Raw genomic sequence first — 17,740 nt, 5'->3', positions numbered from 1 at the left:
AAAGTAAAACGAGACAAGGGTACACAACTTAAGTGATACCACATGTACCGAAATGCGTGTGAGATATTTATACAGCCTTAGAATGCCTACCCAGAACTCATGTAAACATTTGCCAGGATAAGGCATCTAGGACAACGTTATCCAAAAGGAAACTATCTCTTTCCAATTACCCATCTCACTCTTACCTCCATTTCTCACAACTAATTTTTAGTATATAAGAAACGAAAATTTTCAATAAACGCACTGACAAGTTACAACGCAACATGAACGGTCGTATCCGCGTTTCAGTCTCCTTTAAACTTCTAAAAAATATGGCGTCTTCGCGTGAATCCCACTCCAGTGGATTATATGGTGGCTCCAGAGAGGAGTTGAAGTGAAAAAAGTGTAATCCTGTTTAAACTCAACTCCAGTGTCGAACTGTTCAAATTTAAAGTGAATAACAGTTCAAATTAACTTGTTTGAAAAGTTAGTGAACTGAAATAGCGTTTATAGAAAGTGTTTGTAGTTGTGAACAATTTTGTAACGTCAACCTCCGAATATTTTAATACTCCGTTTTCGACCTTCGATCGTTTCAAAATCGTCGTTGCTTATATTCTGTGTCAACAAATATAGCTTAAACCATTATAGGAACATTAGTGCTTTACGTTGTGTTGTGAAAGTTTCTAAAAACTATTGTGAAAGACATTGACATTGATCCGACACACGCAGGAAACCCAGAGAAGTACCGTGCAACATCATCACAGCGAAGCCATCCCAGTTCCAGTTCGGTTCTAGCTCCTGCCGATCTACAAGAGGAAAGTATCAGCTCATTCAGGTAAGTCAATTTTCTTATCATACGGCAAGGAAATCGCAGATTCGTCCAAAATGCCCTTCAACTTTGTTAAAAACCGCAATGGTAGCTGCCGCCTATGTGAAGGTATTGATATCTCCGAAGAAACAATGGCGGAATGCTTCGAATGCGACCGATGGTTGTACTTGCAATGCGTTAGACTGACTCGCAGTCCAACACCAGCCGAATGCTGGTTATGCCCCAAGTGTCAAAAGATTAAATACGAGTTGAAACGTATGGAATCTGCAATGGAGGCATATGCAAAAAAGGATGCGGAAAGAACAAAGGAAAGCATGGACGAGTCCAGTTTGGACACCACTATGAAAGAAATGGTTATCAACCAAGGAAAAATGGTAGATAACCAAAAGCAACAGATGGAAGAATTTTTCAACGCTTTCAAATCCATGATGGATGAAAGAAAAGGTCCATCGCACATGAAAACCTTCTTACGAAGACAATCCTTGATGCAATTGCCAAGGTTTGGAGGTGATCCAAAAGAATGGACAAACTTCAAACAAACGTTTGACAAAACAAACGAAGAAGGCAAATTTACGGATTTAGAAAATCTAAACCGTTTAAGACAAGCTTTGAACGGAGACGCCTTAACAGCTTATGATGGAATTTAAAAACGTAGGCGAGATTATTAAAAATTTGGAAGAAAAATTTGGAGGAACAGATCTAATTTATTTAGAACTGTTGAATGGATTACAACGACTAAAAAAAGATTCAAAGAACATAGTCGTTGACCTGATAAATGCATTAGAAAATTTAGTGCATACAATTAAACTCATGGAAGAACCATCTTATCTCAGCGATCATAGATTGGTGCTTGATTTAACGTCAAAGCTTCCCTATAACATACAACTCGACAGAGCCAAGTATGTAACAAAGGAAAAGGTCAGCCTAAGGGATCAAACATTAGATGAATTATGCGAATGGCTTAAACCTTATGCGAAAACCGCAACTGTTATGAGTACGTTACAATCGTTTACTCAAAAGGGACAAGTTAACGTCCATGAGTCAAAGGGCGAATCAAAGCCAAAAAAGCTAGGATCCAATCAACCGGAATCCAGCAAACAAAAGGCAAAATGCTTATTATGCAATAAGCCACACGAAACTATCAAATGTTACGCCTTAGTGAATAAAAATGTCACAGAGCGTCAACAGATAGTTAAAAACAAACGTCTTTGTGCAGGATGTTTAAAATAAAACAATCATGCCATAGAAGCTTGTAGAAGCGCACAAAAGTGTGGTATTAACGGATGTATATCAAAACATAACAAAATGCTTCATCCCTCGGGAACAACTCCAGCAGTTGAACAAGAAGCCGTTAATAACCATCACGAAGTACAAGTGCCGTCTTCGACACATTATCAAGTGTTACCAGTAACATTGATAAACAAAGATAAATCTGTTGAAACATTTGCCTTCTTAGATCCGGGTTCATCTCTTACCCTATTAGATGCAAAAATCGCCAGGAAACTCTCTTTAACGGGAGAAAATATTCCACTTCAACTGGTTTGGGCTCAAGGCACAAAGGCACACCATGAAGGAAGCCAGAGCGTAGATCTGAAAATTAGAGGCGCATCAAAAAAGACCTTTAAACTAAAAGATGTTAGAACAATTAAAAATTTAATGTTACCAATACAAACATTAAATTACAATGAATTGTGTCTCAAGTACACTTATTTGAAGAATTAACCGATTAATGAGCTTGAAAATGTACAGCCGACAATCGTAATCGGCATAAAACATAATCAATTATTAATGGGATTAAAGCATCGATATGGAAAACAGGGAGAGCCCATCGCAATGAAAAAAAAACTAGGTTGGCTTGTTTACGGAAGGAATTCAGATCAAGAAAATACAAACTTTTCAATGGTCATTCAAGAACAGGAAGACATCCAAAAGATGATGTCTAACTATTTTTCAGTTGAAGATTTTGGTGTAAAACCAATAAAACAACTTCCGGCATCGGAAGAAGAAAAAAGGGCAAAACAAATCCTAGCAAGCACTTTCAAATTCAAAAATGGACGTTATGAAGTCGGTTTGTTATGGAAAAGGGATAATCATCAATTTCCCGCTAGCCTTGACTATGCAATGTCAAGACTCATAAGCTTGGAGAAGAAATTGCAAAGAGATCCAGAACTAAAGGACTGGGCATTGACAACTTTCGCAAGCTATGTAGAAAAGGGTTATGCTAGAAAACTAGAACCTTGGGAAACTGAAATAAAGCCGTCGAACACGTTTTATTTACTACACTATATAGTAATAAACAAAAATAAAACCCCGCCCAAGCCAAGATTCGTGTTTGACGCAGCAGCGAAAATAAAAGGACATTCGCTAAATTCGGCCTTATTATCAGGGCCAGACGGCACAACCTCGTTATTCGGAATTCTTTTAAGATTCCGCGAAGGTAAATATGCTATTTGTGGTGACAGAAAAGAAATGTTCCACCAGGTAAAGATCCGCAAAGAGGTTCAAAACACCCAAAGATTTCTTTGGCGAGACTGCGAAAATCGTAGTCCAGACACTTATGTCATGCAGGTGATGACCTTTGGCGCAACCTGCTCACCAGCCTGCAAACAGGCTGCAAAAAATTCCAATGCCGAACGGCTAAAGGATAAATACCCGCAAGCATTAACACCGATCGTACATCAGCATTACGTTGACGATTATAATGACAGCTTTAATTCGATAAACGAGGCAATAGAAACAGTGGAACAGGTAATAAAGGCTCACGATGAAGGGGGCTTCTTTATTACCAAATTCTGTTCAAATAATAAAGAGTTGCTCAATACTATACCAAGTGATAGGATCGACGAAGATAACATAAAGGTGTGTTCGCGCGCTACTCGCGGAACGCTTTATTGCGAGAAATTTGGTTTAAAATTTGGGACGTGAATTTTTTGCTCCTACGTTGTGTTTGGCTTGTAATGAACTGACGCTATTAACACAGCGCGATGGCGCTGGTCCTGAACTGTGTTTTCGCCTCGCGCTAAACTATTTTCGCCTCTGTCACACTTCGTTGTTGTCCTGTCATTCAGTGTTGGCAAACAACACTTATGTTCTGCGCGAACAAGGTGCTAGAAAGCAAAAATGAGGAATCAAAAATACTTGGCATTTACTGGAATACCAAAAAGGATAACATCGGATTTCACTCGAAATTAGATAATCTACCAGCCGATGTGTCGCTAAAGTTAAGGCCTCCCACCAAGCGAGAAGTACTATCATTTGTCATGAGCTTTTTTGATCCGTTAGGATTAATATCCAACGTTACGATACAAGAAAAAATTCTTATGCAGGAAGTGCATAAAGAAACGAATGAATGGGACGTACCAATTTCAGATAATTTATTTGTAATACGGAACGCTTGGTTGAAATACATCGAGCAGACCAAACATATTCGTATTCCTAGATGGATCATGAAATCGCCTAAATCGGAAATAGAGCTACACACCTTTGTAGACGCTTCCGATAAGGCGTTCGCGGCCGTTATCTACGCCAGAAGCATGGACAAAGGTAAACCGCACGTTCAACTTCTCGCAGCCAAGGCTCGAGTGGCGCCAATAAAGATGTTATCAATACCTCGTTTAGAATTACAAGCTGCATTGTTAGGGGTTAGACTGCTGGAAACGGTAAAAAGCGAAATGAGAATCAAGGCATCCGAAACAATATTTTGGAGCGATTCCAAAACGGTGTTAGCATGGATAAATTCCTCTCACCGTAAATATAAACCGTTCGTTGCCCATCGTATCGGGGAAATTCTCGACACAACAACAATGAATCAATGGAGATGGATGCCATCAGAATTGAATCCAGCAGATGAAGGAACAAAGGTTATAACCAAACCTTCAATATGGCTAACAGGGCCCAATTTCCTAACACTCGATCAAAAGGAGTGGCCTAAAAATATATCCGTCGAAACGAGCGAAGAAATGCATTTCGTTAACATCCATACGGATGAGAAAGACTATATTCAAGAACAAAAATTTTCCAATTGGTGGAAACTATTATTTAGGATTTCCACTATAATGAAGATAGTCGACTACGGGTTAAACAAAACCTCATTTAATAAAGCATACACGATGAAAGATCGACAACGTGCCGAAAATATCCTGTATAGAAAGGCCCAACGGGATACATATCCTGACGAAATAAAGGATATCGAGAAAAACGGACAACTGACAACGGTTGGACCACTTTCAAAATTAACGCCATTTTTAGACGACAATGGCGTAATGCGTTTCAAGAGCCGGTTAGAATACACGGAACACCTTCCAATTTCGGCAAGAATACCGGTTATATTGCCAAAAGATCACCACATTACGCGATAGATCATACAATGGTACCATGAAGTGTATAACCATCAATCGGATAAAATATTCTTATCAGCTATTCAACAAAAATACTTCATTCCCAGCTTGAATACAGCATTTCGTTACGTAAAGGCCAGGTGTCAATATTGTAAAAATGCTAAAGCAAGGCCACTAGCGCCAATTATGGCTCCCTTACCAACCTGCAGAACGGAAGCGTACGTTTTTCCTTTCACTCATACAGGTATAGATTACTTCGCACCGTTCAAAGTAGCCGTAAAAAGATCGTTAGAGAAACGATGGGGTGTAATATTCACATGCATGACCACAAGAGCGAGCCATATTTAGTTGGCTGAGAAACTAGATACCGATTCCTTCATCATGTGCTTTCTTAATTTTCAAGGAAGACGGGGGGCAGTAACACATGTTTACAGCGACAACGGCACAAACCTTGTGGGAGCAGACAACGAACTAAGATCTTTGGTTAAACAAATTAACACACGTATGGAACAAGGGGAAGCAATGAAGTAACAAATAGCCTGGCATTTTAATCCGCCAAAAGCCCCACATTTTGGAGGCTCATGGGAAAGGTTGATACGCATTATCAAATCAAATTTAAAAGAAATGATACATTGTAGGCAACATCGTGCTCCAACCATCGAAGTGCTACGAAGCGCATTAATACAAGCCGAATTTATTCTAAATTCTCGTCCGTTAACCAACATACCTCTCAATGAAGAGTATGATGAACCATTGACACCATTCCACATTCTTATCGGTAGAGCTGGAAATTACTCTAGTCCGATTGAAACCCCAACACATAGTCTAGAACGTAAACATTACAGACTAGCGCTTTACTATGGGAAGCTTTTTTGGGACAAATGGGTAAAGCAATATCTACCACTAATCGCCCAAAGACCGAAATGGAATAAACTAACGGAACCAATTAAAATCGATAGTATCGTTGAAATTACAGACACAAATTCAATGAAACCTGGAACTTGGTTAAAAGGACGAGTAATAGAAGTACAACCAGGCAAGGACGGACAAATAAGCTCCGTCAAAATCAAAACCATCCAAGGTATCTACTGTCGCCCAGTCACGGGGGTAGCAGTGCTCGACGTGTACAAACACGAAAATAATGTCGTAAAAGACAAAAACCCTGAATTTGTAGGCGCGATATTTGAAAAACCGAAAATGCCCTGCAATCAGGATCGTGGCCGAGCAGGTATAAAAGGAAAAAAGAAAAAAATCCAACCCTGCAATTGGTATAAAAACACATTAACGGCAAACACTACAAAAGTGTCGGCTTTCAAACGAGGGCCGGAGGCGGTACAAAAAAAGAGATGCCGTCACAAGCTAAATTCATTAAATTAAATACCATTACCATGGCCATACTAATACTTTTGTTTCTTTCAGCACAAGCAATTGGGGAATCAGCAAGGGGTTTAATAGCGTATGACTGCGCTAACAACGATATAAATATCACCAGCTACTCCCTTATGGACGAAGCATCTTGCATTCCACCATCCAAAAACGTTTCGACTAAAGAAATACGTATTCAAGTATTACAAAGAAGCCCAAAAACTATTGTTCACGTTAATCAATGTAAAGTAATCATTAAACGGTCAATTAAACATTGTGGCGCCTTTTCACACATATCAGATTATGAACGAAGCTATGAATATATCGTTGAGGAATTTACACCACAGGAGTGTAAACTAGCTCAAATGTTAGGAGAAATTGCTTCATCAATCAATGCGAAGGTTAAGGAATTGCGTCGCAATCACACCACAAGGGGGGAAGCACTCATCGTTGGCAGCATCCAGGGAACAGCTTGCAGCGGAGGAACGTATCGGACATCGAGCTACACGTGGGAAAACGCGTTGGTATACTACGAGTACGAAATCGGGTTATACGACAACGTGGCTACGGCAGACCTCGAGAACGATCAAATCACGCTGCGTAGTGGTCTTGTTTGCGCGCATACAACGGGTTGGTGTCTAGATCCAGATTACGGTTACCTCAACTGGGAAGTGGACCTGCGGCGGCAATGCGAGCGAAACGACTTCGAAATCATCTATGAAGGTATTGTAAACAAAACCATCGATAATGCAAAGGTAAATGCAGCGAATACAGTCTACACCTTAATCTCGAAAGAGCATATGTTTTCGATAAGAGCTCGAGACGTTACACAGATATGCGGCTTCAATAGCTACGTCACCGACCATCCTAAGATATTCATCCTCGAGCTAAGTGGTTATCAATCGTCATTCCAACGAAAAGCGGTCGACGGCGGAAACCTCGATTTATTCACGTACTTCAATTCAAAAATCACTCTGGTAGAAAACTATCTCGGCCAAAAGCTAAACGACGTATACTTCACAGTAATGACCGAGATGTGCAAAATCGATAAGGCACTTCTGGAAACCAAGCTGACTCAGGCTTGACTAAATCCTAGTGAATTCGTCACAAACCTGGTAAAACGTCCCGGATATACGGCCGTCGTAGCAGCAGAAGTATTATACATCCTTGAATGTAAGCCAGTCTACGTTACATACGAAAGCAAAGAAGACTGCTATCAGGAGATTCCGGTAAAATACAATAACCGGTCAATGTTCATAGCTCCAGTAACCAGAATGTTACAACTAAGAGGCACGCAAATGGATTGCACTCCGCTCTTGCCTGCGAAATTTACCATCGGTGGAAGATGGTATACGACCGACCAACGCTTGCGTGAAACAACAGCACCACAGCAACTAACAACCGATATCGTAACGAGCTGGACATACACTCCATTGCCGAATCTAATAGAGAGCGGTGTCTACGACGCCGAAAGCCTACAAAAAATGAAAAATATGGTGTATGAACAAGGAGATAAAAGAATAGCGGCATCAGTACTACACAAGATGATCAACGGTGAACATCCGAATCTGCAAGGATTTACCTTCGATGGACTCGTGTCAGAAAAGGTAATTCACAACGCCTTCAACAAATACTGGTCTAAACTAGTCTCTTGGTAAACTTGGCTCGGAAACATTACGTCAACAGCTATCGGTATCTATGTATGTGGAAGAACTATTAAGTTCATAATAGATACAATAATACATGGCAGAATTCTATTCGAAATCTACGGAGTAGGATGGCAATTGCTAGCATCCTTTTGGGACTCCTTGACCAATCTACTATCTCATCGCGGCCATAGACAGCAAGCAGCCAACGAAGCAAGCACGCAAAACTACGTCAACATTCCGCTAGAAGAACAACGAAATGAAGAACCGCACACGATTGAGGTATTTCCGTGCCACGGAAAACCGAGGTTTCTGTTTCCATCGCTTAAAACCGTCGCGCCTCCAGCAAGTAACGAGATGACGACTCCTACAGCTTCACATCCTCAACCGCAGTGCTCTTCGCGTAACAACAATTGCGAACGTCAATGATTGCACGCATTTTATGAGGTAAATAACGAAAAGTTAGATTACACCTTTCATTCTCATTTTCTTCATAGCTAAGACGTTGCGTATTTTGGTAAAACTTATAGTTTTACGAGGGCTGGAATGTTGTGAACGCAACGATCAATCGTTCTAATTCACGTTTTTAAATACATTTCAAACTATTATATGTTCATTTAAGATAATTTCAAGCCATAGATTAGACTCGACGTCGATCAGGACGAACGTAGCACAGGCAATAAGGACGAGAAAAAATGAACAAAGAATGGTACGCCGTTCTAAATAAACAGGATGCTACGCGGGATCGCCTGTAAAACTTAGGTTCATATCAACAACATGCAGCTGTATAAACACTGCAACAGGAAAGGCTAAGTAATAAACGCGATTCAAAATATCCAAAATGCAATTCATAATTAGAGACCACCAACTTCGTTATCCTAAACAAACGATTATCCAAAATATTTAAATATAGAGCATTTCGTTATGTTATCATTGGTAAAAAGGTCTCGAAATGCATAAATCAAATACAATAAACAGCATCATTCGTACGAACAAGCACGATACAAAAATAGCGATAACAAACCTACGCCCGCACGCCGTGCTATATGTAGCATGCAATAAACTGCATCCGATCCCTTAAGAAACTAGCCGATCAAGCAATATATTAACGTCCAGGAAAGATAGGGACAGGCAAAAGATCGACAGGAAAAATGTACCAATGCTCGCGGTGCAATTAACTAAAACGGCCAAATCGGACGATATGACCAAACGGACAAATCCTAAAACAACATTAACAGATAAAACTAGGATTTTACCTCTCACGTTCCCAAAACTAACACCAACTCACGGCGTGTAGGATAAGAACCAACACCATCAACTTATGTTAATATATAAGGAAATATTGTAGAAATAAAGATTCACTTACAATCTTACAACGAACGGGAACAGTCGCGTCCGCGTTTCATTTCCGCGAACTTAAGTAAAAATCGCGTCTTCGCGTAAATTCCACTCCAGTGGATTATATCTTGGCTAATGTGTCTTGGCTAAGGTGTCTTGGCTAAGGTGTCTTGGCTAAGGTGTCTTGGCTAAGGTGTCTTGGCTAAGGTGTCTTGGCTTAGGTGTCTTGGGTAAAGTGTCTTGGCTAATGTGTCTTGGATAAGGTGTCTTGGCTTAGGTGTCTTGGCTAGAGTGTCTTGGCTAAGGTGTCTTGGCTAGAGTGTCTTGGCTAAGGTGTCTTGGCTAAGGTGGCGTGGCTAATGTGTCTCGGCTAATGTGTCTTGGTTAATGTGTCTCCGCTAATGTGTCTTGGCTGAGGTGTCTTGGCTAAGGTGTCTTGGCTAATGTGTTTTGGCTAATGTGTCTTGGCTAATGTGTCTTGGCTAAGGTGTCTTGGCTAATGTGTCTTGGCTAAGGTGTCTCGGCTAATGTGTCTTGGCTAATGTGTCTTGGCTAAGGTGTCTTGGCTAATGTGTCTTTTCTAAGGTGTCTTGGCTTATGTGTCTTGGCTAAGGTGTCTTGGCTAAGGTGTCTTGGCTAATGTGTCTAGGCTAATGTGTCTTGGCTAATGTGTCTTCGCTAAGGTGTCTTGGCTAATGTTTCTCGGCTAATGTGTCTTGGCTAATGTGTCTTGGCTAAGGTATCTTGGCTAAGGTGTCTTGGCTAATGTGTCTTGGCTAAGGTGTCTTGGCTAATGTGTCTTGGCTAATGTGTCTTGGCTAATGTGTCTTGGCTAAGGTGTCTGGGCTAAGGTGTCATGGCTAAGGTGTCTTGGCTAAGGTGTCTTGGCTAATGTGTCTTGACTAAGGTGTCTTGGCTAAGGTGTCTTGGCTAAGGTGTCTTGGCTCATGTGTCTTGGCTAAGGTGTCTTGGCTAAGGTGTCTTGGCTAATGCGTCTTGGCTTATAAGTCTTGGCTAATGTGTCTTGGCTAATGTGTCTTGGCTAATGTGTCTTGGCTAATGTGTCTTGGCTAATGTGTCTTGGCTAAGATGTCTTGGCTAAGGTGTCTTGGCTAAGGTGTCTTGGCTAAGGTGTCTTGGCTAATGTGTCTTGGCTAATGTGTCTTGGCTAAGGTGTCTTGGCTAATGTGTCTTGGCTAAGGTGTCTTGGCTAAGGTGTCTTGGCTAAGGTGTCTTGGCTAAGGTGTCTTGGCTAATGTGTCTTGGCTAATGTGTCTTGGCTAATGTGTCTTGGCTAATGTGTCTTGGCTAATGTGTCTTGGCTAAGGTGTCTTGGCTAATGTGTCTTGGCTAATGTGTCTTGGCTAAGATGTCTTGGCTAAGGTGTCTTGGCTAAGGTGTCTTGGCTAAGGTGTCTTGGCTAATGTGTCTTGGCTTATGTGTCTTGGCTAAGGTGTCTTGGCTAATGTGTCTTTTCTATGGTGTCTTGGCTAAGGTGTTTTGGCTAAGGTGTCTTGGCTAATGTGTCTTGGCTAATGTGTCTTGGCTAATGTGTCTTGGCTAAGGTGTCTGGGCTAAGGTGTCATGGCTTATGTGTCTTGGCTAAGGTGTCTTGGGTAATGTGTCTTGGCTAATGTGTCTTGGCTAAGATGTCTTGGCTAAGGTGTCTTGGCTAAGGTGTCTTGGCTAAGGTGTCTTGGCTAATGTGTCTTGGCTTATGTGTCTTGGCTAAGGTGTCTTGGCTAATGTGTCTTGGCTAAGGTGTCTTGGCTAAGGTGTCTTGGCTAAGGTGTCTTGGCTAAGGTGTCTTGGCTAATGTGTCTTGGCTAAGGTGTCTTGGCTAAGGTGTCTTGGCTAATGTGTCTTGGCTTATGTGTCTTGGCTAATGTGTCTTGGCTAATGTGTCTTGGCTAATGTGTCTTGGCTAAGATGTCTTGGCTAAGGTGTCTTGGCTAAGGTGTCTTGGCTAAGGTGTCTTGGCTAATGTGTCTTGGCTTATGTGTCTTGGCTAAGGTGTCTTGGCTAATGTGTCTTTTCTATGGTGTCTTGGCTAAGGTGTCTTGGCTAATGTGTCTTGGCTAAAGTGTCTTGGCTAATGTGTCTTGGCTAAGGTGTCTGGGCTAAGGTGTCATGGCTTATGTGTCTTGGCTAAGGTGTCTTGGGTAATGTGTCTTGGCTAATGTGTCTCGGCTAAGATGTCTTGGCTAAGGTGTCTTGGCTAAGGTGTCTTGGCTAAGGTGTCTTGGCTAATGTGTCTTGGCTTATGTGTCTTGGCTAAGGTGTCTTGGCTAATGTGTCTTGGCTAAGGTGTCTTGGCTAAGGTGTCTTGGCTAAGGTGTCTTGGCTAAGGTGTCTTGGCTAATGTGTCTTGGCTAAGGTGTCTCGGCTAATGTGTCTTGGCTAATGTGTCTTGGCTAAGGTGTCTTGGCTAATGTGTCTTTTCTAAGGTGTCTTGGCTTATGTGTCTTGGCTAAGGTGTCTTGGCTAAGGTGTCTTGGCTAATGTGTCTTGGCTAATGTGTCTTGGCTAATGTGTCTTCGCTAAGGTGTCTTGGCTAATGTTTCTCGGCTAATGTGTCTTGGCTAATGTGTCTTGGCTAAGGTATCTTGGCTAAGGTGTCTTGGCTAATGTGTCTTGGCTAAGGTGTCTTGGCTAATGTGTCTTGGCTAATGTGTCTTGGCTAATGTGTCTTGGCTAAGGTGTCTGGGCTAAGGTGTCATGGCTAAGGTGTCTTGGCTAAGGTGTCTTGGCTAATGTGTCTTGGCTAAGGTGTCTTGGCTAAGGTGTCTTGGCTAAGGTGTCTTGGCTCATGTGTCTTGGCTAAGGTGTCTTGGCTAAGGTGTCTTGGCTAATGCGTCTTGGCTTATAAGTCTTGGCTAATGTGTCTTGGCTAATGTGTCTTGGCTAATGTGTCTTGGCTAATGTGTCTTGGCTAATGTGTCTTGGCTAAGATGTCTTGGCTAAGGTGTCTTGGCTAAGGTGTCTTGGCTAAGGTGTCTTGGCTAATGTGTCTTGGCTTATGTGTCTTGGCTAAGGTGTCTTGGCTAATGTGTCTTGGCTAAGGTGTCTTGGCTAAGGTGTCTTGGCTAAGGTGTCTTGGCTAAGGTGTCTTGGCTAATGTGTCTTGGCTAATGTGTCTTGGCTAATGTGTCTTGGCTAATGTGTCTTGGCTAATGTGTCTTGGCTAAGGTGTCTTGGCTAATGTGTCTTGGCTAATGTGTCTTGGCTAAGATGTCTTGGCTAAGGTGTCTTGGCTAAGGTGTCTTGGCTAAGGTGTCTTGGCTAATGTGTCTTGGCTAATGTGTCTTGGCTAAGGTGTCTTGGCTAATGTGTCTTTTCTATGGTGTCTTGGCTAAGGCGTCTTGGCTAAGGTGTCTTGGCTAATGTGTCTTGGCTAATGTGTCTTGGCTAATGTGTCTTGGCTAAGGTGTCTGGGCTAAGGTGTCATGGCTTATGTGTCTTGGCTAAGGTGTCTTGGGTAATGTGTCTTGGCTAATGTGTCTTGGCTAAGGTGTCTTGGCTAAGGTGTCTTGGCTAAGGTGTCTTGGCTAATGTGTCTTGGCTTATGTGTCTTGGCTAAGGTGTCTTGGCTAATGTGTCTTGGCTAAGGTGTCTTGGCTAAGGTGTCTTGGCTAAGGTGTCTTGGCTAAGGTGTCTTGGCTAATGTGTCTTGGCTAATGTGTCTTGGCTAATGTGTCTTGGCTAATGTGTCTTGGCTTATGTGTCTTGGCTAAGGTGTCTTGGCTAATGTGTCTTGGCTAAGGTGTCTTGGCTAATGTGTCTCGGCTAAAGTGTCTTGGCTAAGGTGTCTTGGCTAAGGTGTCTTGGCTAATGTGTCTTGGCTAAGGTGTCTTGGCTAATGTGTCTTGGCTAAGGTGTCTTGGCTAAGGTGTCTTGGCTAATGTGTCTCGGCTAATGTGTCTTGGCTAATGTGTCTTGGCTAATGTGTCTTGGCTAATGTGTCTTGGCTAAGGTGTCTTGGCTAATGTGTCTTGGCTAATGTGTCTTGGCTATGGTGTCTTGGCTTATGTGTCTCGACTAAAGTGTCTTGGAAAATGTGTCTTGGCTAGAGTGTCTTGGCTAATGTGTCTTGGCTAAGGTGTCTTGGCTAATGTGTCTTGGCTAATGTGTCTTGGCTAATGTGTCTTGGCTAATGTGTCTTGGCTAATGTGTCTCGGCTAAGGTGTCTTGGCTAATGTGTCTTGGCTAATGTGTCTTGGCTAATGTGTCTTGGCTAATGTGTCTTGGCTAAAGTGTCTTGGCTAATGTGTCTTGGCTTATGTGTCTTGGCTAAGGTGTCTTGGCTAAGATGTCTTGGCTAAGGTGTCTTGGCTAATGTGTCTTGGCTAAGGTGTCTTGGCTAAGGTGTCTTGGCTAATGTGTCTTGGCTAATGTGTCTTGGCTAATGTGTCTTGGCTAATGTGTCTTGGCTTATGTGTCTTGGCTAAGGTGTCTTGGCTAATGTGTCTTGGCTAAGGTGTCTTGGCTAAGGTGTCTTGGCTAATGTGTCTTGGCTTATGTGTCTTGGCTAAGGTGTCTTGGCTAATGTGTCTTTTCTATGGTGTCTTGGCTAAGGTGTCTTGGCTAAGGTGTCTTGGCTAAGGTGTCTTGGCTAATGTGTCTTGGCTAATGTGTCTTGGCTAATGTGTCTTGGCTAATGTGTCTTGGCTAATGTGTCTTGGCTAAGGTGTCTTGGCTAATGTGTCTTGGCTAATGTGTCTTGGCTAAGGTGTCTTGGCTTATGTGTCTCGACTAAAGTGTCTTGGAAAATGTGTCTTGGCTAGAGTGTCTTGGCTAATGTGTCTTGGCTAAGGTGTCTTGGCTAATGTGTCTTGGCTAATGTGTCTTGGCTAATGTGTCTTGGCTAATGTGTCTTGGCTAATGTGTCTCGGCTAAGGTGTCTTGGCTAATGTGTCTTGGCTAATGTGTCTTGGCTAAGGTGTCTTGGCTAAGGTGTCTTGGCTAAGGTGTCTTGGCTAATGTGTCTTGGCTTATGTGTCTTGGCTAAGGTGTCTTGGCTAATGTGTCTTGGCTAAGGTGTCTTGGCTAAGGTGTCTTGGCTAAGGTGTCTTGGCTAAGGTGTCTTGGCTAATGTGTCTTGGCTAATGTGTCTTGGCTAATGTGTCTTGGCTAATGTGTCTTGGCTTATGTGTCTTGGCTAAGGTGTCTTGGCTAATGTGTCTTGGCTAAGGTGTCTTGGCTAATGTGTCTCGGCTAAAGTGTCTTGGCTAAGGTGTCTTGGCTAAGGTGTCTTGGCTAATGTGTCTTGGCTAAGGTGTCTTGGCTAATGTGTCTTGGCTAAGGTGTCTTGGCTAAGGTGTCTTGGCTAATGTGTCTCGGCTAATGTGTCTTGGCTAATGTGTCTTGGCTAATGTGTCTTGGCTAATGTGTCTTGGCTTATGTGTCTTGGCTAAGGTGTCTTGGCTAATGTGTCTTGGCTAAGGTGTCTTGGCTAATGTGTCTCGGCTAAAGTGTCTTGGCTAAGGTGTCTTGGCTAATGTGTCTTGGCTTATGTGTCTTGGCTAAGGTGTCTTGGCTAATGTGTCTTTTCTATGGTGTCTTGGCTAAGGTGTCTTGGCTAATGTGTCTTGGCTAAAGTGTCTTGGCTAAGGTGTCTTGGCTAAGGTGTCTTGGCTAATGTGTCTTGGCTAAGGTGTCTTGGCTAATGCGTCTTGGCTTATAAGTCTTGGCTAATGTGTCTTGGCTAATGTGTCTTGGCTTATGTGTCTTGGCTAAGGTGTCTTGGCTAATGTGTCCTGGCTAATGTGTTTTGGCTAAGATGTCTTGGCTAAGGTGTCATGGCTAAGGTGTCTTGGCTAAGGTGTCTTGGCTAATGTGTCTCGGCTCATGTGTCTTGGCTAATGTGTCTTGGCTAATGTGTCTAGGCTAATGTGTCTTGGCTAAGGTGTCTTGGCTAATGTGTCTCGGCTAATGTGTCTCGGCTTAGGTGTCTTGGCTAATGTGTCTTGGCTAATGTGTCTTGGCTAATGTGTCTTGGCTAATGTGTCTAGGCTAAAGTGTCTTGGCTATAGTGTCTTGGCTAATGTGTCTTGGCTAATGTGTCTTGGCTAATGTGTCTTGGCTTATGTGTCTCGACTAAAGTGTCTTGGAAAATGTGTCTTGGCTAGAGTGTCTTGGCTAATGTGTCTTGGCTAAGGTGTCTTGGCTAATGTGTCTTGGCTAATGTGTCTCGGCTAATGTGTCTTGGCTAATGTGTCTTGGCTAATGTGTCTTGGCTAATGTGTCTTGGATAATGTGTCTTGGCTAATGTGTCTTTGCTAATGTGTCTTGGCTAATGTGTCTTGGCTAATGTGTCTTGGCTATTGTGTCTTGGCTAATCTGTCTTGGCTAATGTGTCTTGGCTAAGGTGTGTTGGCTAATGTGTCTTGGCTAAGGTGTCTTGGCTAAGGTGTCTTGGCTAATGTGTCTTGGCTAATGTGTCTCGGCTAATGTGTCTTGGCTAATGTGTCTTGGCTAATGTGTCTTGGCTAATGTGTCTTGGCTAATGTGTCTCGGCTAAGGTGTCTTGGCTAATGTGTCTTGGCTAATGTGTCTTGGCTAATGTGTCTTGGCTATGGTGTCTTGGCTATTGTGTCTTGGCTAATGTGTCTTGGCTAATGTGTCTTGGCTAAGGTGTCTTGGCTAAGGTGTCTTGGCTTATGTGTCTCGACTAAAGTGTCTTGGCCAATGTGTCTTGGCTAGAGTGTCTTGGCTAATGTGTCTTGGCTAAGGTGTCTTGGCTAATGTGTCTTGGCTAATGTGTCTTGGCTAAGGTGTCTTGGCTAAGGTGTCTTTGCTAATGTGTCTTGGCTAATGTGTCTTGGCTAATGTGTCTTGGCTAAGGTGTCTTGGCTAAGGTGTCTTGGCTAAGGTGTCTTGGCTAATGTGTCTTGGCTAAGGTGTCTTGGCTAAGGTGTCTTGGCTTATGTGTCTCGACTAAAGTGTCTTGGCCAATGTGTCTTGGCTAGAGTGTCTTGGCTAATGTGTCTTGGCTAAGGTGTCTTGGCTAATGTGTCTTGGATAATGTGTCTTGGCTAATGTGTCTTGGCTAAGGTGTCTTTGCTAATGTGTCTTGGCTAATGTGTCTTGGCTAATGTGTCTTGGCTAAGGTGTCTTGGCTAATGTGTCTTGGCTAATGTGTCTTGGCTAAGGTGTCTTGGCTTATGTGTCTCGACTAAAGTGTCTTGGCCAATGTGTCTTGGCTAGAGTGTCTTGGCTAATGTGTCTTGGCTAAGGTGTCTTGGCTAATGTGTCTTGGCTAATGTGTCTTGGCTAATGTGTCTTGGCTAATGTGTCTTGGCTAATGTGTCTTGGCTAATGTGTCTCGGCTAAGGTGTCTTGGCTAATGTGTCTTGGCTAATGTGTCTTGGCTAATGTGTCTTTGGCTAATGTGTCTTGGCTAAGGTGTCTTGGCTAAGGTGTCTTGGCTAATGTGTCTTGGCTAATGTGTCTTGGCTAATGTGTCTTGGCTAAGGTGTCTTGGCTAAGGTGTCTTGGCTAATGTGTCTTGGCTAATGTGTCTTGGCTAAGGTGTCTTTGCTAATGTGTCTTGGCTAATGTGTCTTGACTAATGTGTCTTGGCTAATGTGTCTTGGCTAATGTGTCTTGGCTAATGTGTCTTGGCTAAGGTGTCTTGGCTAATGTGTCTTGGCTAATGTGTCTTGGCTAATGTGTCTTGGCTAATGTGTCTTGGCTAATGTGTCTTGGCTAATGTGTCTCGGCTAATGTGTCTTGGCTAATGTGTCTTGGCTAATCTGTCTTGGCTAATGTGTCTTGGCTAAGGTGTGTTGGCTAATGTGTCTTGGCTAATGTGTCTCGGCTAATGTGTCTTGGCTAAGGTGTCTTGGCTAATGTGTCTTGGCTAAAGTGTCTTGGCTAATGTGTCTTGGCTAATGTGTCTTGGATAAAGTGTCTTGGCTAATGTGTCTTGGCTAATGTGTCTTGGCTAATGTGTCTTGGCTAATGTGTCTTGGCTAATGTGTCTTGGCTAATGTGTCTTGGCTAATGTGTCTTGGCTAAGGTGTCTTGGCTAATGTGTCTTGGCTAATGTGTCTTGGCTGAAGTGTCTTGGCTAATGTGTCTTGGCTAATGTGTCTTGGCTAATGTGTCTTGGCTAATGTGTCTTGGCTAATGTGTCTCGGCTATGGTGTCTTGGCTAATGTGTCTTAGCTAAGGTGTCTTGGCTAATGTGTCTTGGCTAATGTGTCTTGGCTAATGTGTCTTGGCTAATGTGTCTTGGCTAATGT

General features: G+C 42.6%; 1 long non-coding RNA gene across 3 annotated transcripts in view; it reads left to right on the top strand.

The window, feature by feature from the left end:
- Positions 1 to 15,629: 15,629 nt before the first annotated feature.
- Positions 15,630 to 17,740, top strand: part of LOC125774496 (uncharacterized) — a 29,016-nt gene continuing 26,905 nt past the window's right edge. For all 3 annotated transcript variants that reach the window (XR_007420973.1, XR_007420972.1, XR_007420971.1), the window contains exon 1: positions 15,630 to 16,547. This is a non-coding gene — a long non-coding RNA (uncharacterized LOC125774496). The remainder of the gene's footprint in view (positions 16,548 to 17,740) is intronic.

Source organism: Anopheles funestus, unplaced genomic scaffold (assembly GCF_943734845.2).
Source record: "Anopheles funestus unplaced genomic scaffold, idAnoFuneDA-416_04 scaffold_13_ctg1, whole genome shotgun sequence".
NCBI lineage: Eukaryota > Metazoa > Arthropoda > Insecta > Diptera > Culicidae > Anopheles > Anopheles funestus.
This window is presented reverse-complemented; position numbering and strand designations above follow the sequence as displayed.